Source organism: Gorilla gorilla, chromosome 14 (genome assembly GCF_029281585.2).
Source record: "Gorilla gorilla gorilla isolate KB3781 chromosome 14, NHGRI_mGorGor1-v2.1_pri, whole genome shotgun sequence".
Taxonomy (NCBI): domain Eukaryota; kingdom Metazoa; phylum Chordata; class Mammalia; order Primates; family Hominidae; genus Gorilla; species Gorilla gorilla.
In genome coordinates this window covers 54,136,353-54,140,395 of record NC_073238.2, presented here as the reverse complement: position 1 = coordinate 54,140,395, position 4,043 = coordinate 54,136,353, and the positions used below count along the sequence as shown (strand labels likewise).

General features: G+C 41.5%; 1 non-coding gene across 1 annotated transcript; it reads left to right on the top strand.

Annotated features, from left to right (window-relative positions):
• Positions 1–3,486: 3,486 nt before the first annotated feature.
• Positions 3,487–3,579, top strand: LOC115930467 (small nucleolar RNA SNORD116). Its single transcript, XR_004067103.1, has one exon. It is a non-coding gene; the product is annotated as a small nucleolar RNA SNORD116 (small nucleolar RNA).
• Positions 3,580–4,043: the final 464 nt, after the last annotated feature.

The window sequence follows — 4,043 nt, the reverse complement described above, 5'->3', positions numbered from 1 at the left end:
TCTGCCAGCCTCCAAGAAACTGGCAGTCTAACTTGTGAGCTTGCAAGAAGGGCAAGATCTCAGATCCCTTCACAGGTTATGACCCCTAGAGACCCAGTTACCATGCACTTGTAGTTATACTTCTGTTATTCCTTGTGGAATTATTCTCTGATGCTGGCAACTTGCTTGAACTACCTCTGCAACCATGCCCTGTCCACACCTGCTAAACAGGACTTTCTCCAGGTCCTGAATCTCATGACCAATTTCCAACACCTGCCTAAAATTTTCAGGCAGGCAAAATTCCGGACAAGTCCTGCCCAATCTGCTCCACAATATCATTTTATTAACCAAATTACATCACAACTAAGTTATTAACATATTACTAATGAGGATACCCTGGCATCCAAATATAATCATTAAGTGGTCCAATGTCCACATTTGAAACTTCATTGCTGTGGGTGGTCTTGTTAAAGAAAAACAGAAAGCCAGTTACCTTCTCTGACCCACAGTCCTCTGGTTTTGTTAAACATTCATGAATTGTGATTGGACTACAAGATGGATGTAAAGCCAGGGCCAGCCTCTGAGGCCACACAGACAGCTTGGAAAATGCAACACAACCGTGTTAATTGAATTAAGAGGAGAGAATGTTGCCATCACCACTTTGTCATACGTATTCCAGACACAGCGCAGAGATTTCCAGATGTCCAGAACAGATGTCACACAAGCAATGGTGTCATAATCATGTGAAATCATTTGTGTGCAAACTGCTTAACAATTAACACTAGGGCAGTGATAGCTTGTGTACTCATTAAGGTTACAGGTCTAAATTAAATTGTCATCTTCTTAGAGTTTACTTCGTATCTAACAGCAATACTCATCAAAGAGATGAGAATATTAATTACAATTAGAAAAATGGCACCTCACATTTACCTGATTTATAAGTTACAAAGCTCTTTTCACATTAGCTGTTATATGTTAGCCTCACAACTCTTTGAGACGAGTACTCTTAACTTCATTTTATAACAAAAAAAAGGAGGAGGCTCAACTCTAGAACTTAGCAATTTGACAAAGCTCAGCAAAAACACACTTAAGATCTATGCGTTTTAAATATGCACATTTTCCATCAAAATAAAAAATGGTAAGCAAATATCAACTCTGGTTAATGCTATATATGCTGAAGTATTTAGGGGAAGTATACTAATATCTGCAAATTTACTTTGAAATCCATCAAAAATGTAAGTGGATCAGTGGATGGATAGAGTGATAGATACATGAATAGATATGTGATAAAGAAAATGTTAATGATTAAGTTTAAATGGTGGGATTATGGGTGTTCCCTGTAAAAGTCTTTAAGCTTTGCCGTTTGTTTGAACATTTTCATAAAATGTTTTGGAGAAAACTGGAGGCTTAAAGAAATTAAATGACTGTCTTCATGTTACAACCTGAGGCTGGACTGAGACCCAAATCCAGTTCATCTGATCCTAATTGCCATGCCTAACATGAGCATTTTAGAAAAGTATTATTGTTCAGTGTTTAAGGGAAAGCAGTAGTGCAGATAAGCACTAAATTCTGGTTAACTAAGAGCTCTGCAAAACCAGGGTGATCTGCCATAAAAGGGATGATATGAAAGTAAGGAGAATGCATTTTTAAATCCCGTACTGATTCATCTCAGAGAGTTTTGTCCCCTTTATAGTAGTCCCTTTGGGGTGTTTGACATTTATGGTAATGATGCTGTCTTGCTCAGAGCATTGTTGCCCCTCTTAAGGGAGCACGTTCATAACTTAAGATACCTCATGTATTCTCAGTGATGACAAACCTTTGTCCAAAGGTTTAAAAAGGTTAAAGGTTTAAAGATTAAAATATCCAAATGTCAGCAGAAGCCCAGTCAGGTCAATGAAACTCAAGGTTTACAATGTCATTTCTGTGCAAAGCTAACAAGTAACTACAGGGCATTGGATACTTTTTTGGTTGGTTGGTTGGTTAATTTTGTATTTTAAAATGAGGTAGCCCTCTAAACTAACAAAACTATTTTTCTTGTATGACACAAAAATTATCTCTGAAACCTACTCTGTGCCAGGACAGGTCAATGGCAGCATCCTCACTGTGCCTCCCCCATCCTAGCACTTACCAGCCCTCATGTCAGCCACATGTTTAACAGCTGGCTCCTCCAATAGACTGGACATTTCAAAAGCATGGAGACCCTAGAAGCTGTCTCACCATACCCCCCAATGCAGTGCCTTTGTTTTTATTTATGAACAATTATTAAAGAGTGAGTCAATTAATGAGTAAGTGAACCGATGGACTGATCATGTCGACTGATTTGAAAACTGACCTGACCATATCTTGAGTATATCTGGCCTAGTATTTCCATTGCAGTTTAATTTGTTTGGTATGATGTCCCATACATGGAATTCTGTGCAGTAACTGAAAAGTAGCAACACCATATGTAGAGGTAACAGGTTTTCTGTGGATTTTTTTTCTGCCTTTTAATTACCATTAATACTTCTTGGCTACCATCCTTGAGTTCTCTAAGTAGACAGTTTCATCTATCATAAAAAGAAATCTTACTTTTCTATATTTGCCTCTTTTATTTTTTCCTTTCTCTACACTTTCTCTATTTCTGTTACACATTCCGCTAAGATAAGTAACAAGGTAGCCTGGACCCCTCAGTCTTGTCACTTTCAACTTTTCTACTAAATATAATGGTAACTCTTGGGCTAAGTATATAGTGTTTATTGTGGCCATTAATAAATTTGTCTTTAATACACTTTTAGAGTTTTACTGATGAATGGATTCTGAATGTTATTGGATTTCTTCTCACTATCTTTTAAGCTAGTGATATGCACTGTTTTATGTTACTGGCTACTGTGAGGAAGTAGCCAAGATCTGCTATGTATTTTGCTGCAATGAAAATAATAATATGTACTCTCCAGATTACTGTGAAGTTGGGAGAAAACTGACAAGCAGATCACCTGAAAGTGCTGGTTACATGGTAGATGCCGGTGAAAGATTCCCATTGCCTTTCTTGGATTTCGCTCAGCTCTAGAGAACTGTGTCAGCTCCTCCCCATGAGTCTGGGCACATTCTGTCCCCAGGTCCTGCCCCTGCTTAGGTATTGTCTTTGCATTTCCATTTCCTGGTTTGGCATATCTCTGGGTCCTGGGGTTCCTCATCTTCCTTCATCCCTGGCTCAGAGTTGGCTTCTTTTCAGACTGCGGCTCTGGCTCTGGCTCTGGCCGTGCTGGGACTTAGCTCCTCCTCTGCTTACATACAGGCCCTTCCCCCAACCCCACTCCCACACTACCTTCCCGCCCCCAACCATGGATCTCCCTAGAGCTCTCCACCCCCACACCTCTGTGCTGCTGCCACTTGACATCAGACACCAAGAGTGGCTTCTTGCCAGACATGCCTACTGGGTTTAAACCCTTGGGTTTGACAATAAAAAAGAGAGAGGAATTGTTTACAACAAGAAGTTAGGCCAAAAAATGAATTTTAGAAATTAATTTGAGATTGATGATGGCACCCCCATAAAACCATTCCTTAGGAAATCTGAACAAAATGAGTGAAAACTCACTAGTTGTTCTCACTGAGGCTGGGCCCCAGGATTCTGACCTTGATTCAGGATCAGGGGATCCTGATCTTGATTCAGGATCAGGAAATTCACTTCTGTGGGGGTGCCCTGGTCAGTCCTGGCTTCCAGCTGACTGTGGGCCAGCTGCTTCCACAGCAGGAGGAATGTCCTCCGTGATGCTGGGGGCCCACGACCTGAGGTGGGGGGAGAGACTTCAGCAGACGTGTTCCATACGGACCATCTGTGAGAATGGCTGACCCCCACCTGGAAGACTTGCTGCTGCAGCTGGACTGTGAAGCTGACCTCCCCAGCGGTGTGGTTCTAGGGTCGCTGCACCTGCAGAATGCCACAGTGGGAGCATGCACCAGCTGTCAGGTGGCTGGTAGGGGGACCCAACAGAGAGGGAGGCACCTCTCATGCTTCCCGGGGTTGTCAATGTGAGGGTGACCCCTGAGGTGGAAAAATTCATTAAAAATGAATGATTTCTCAAAAC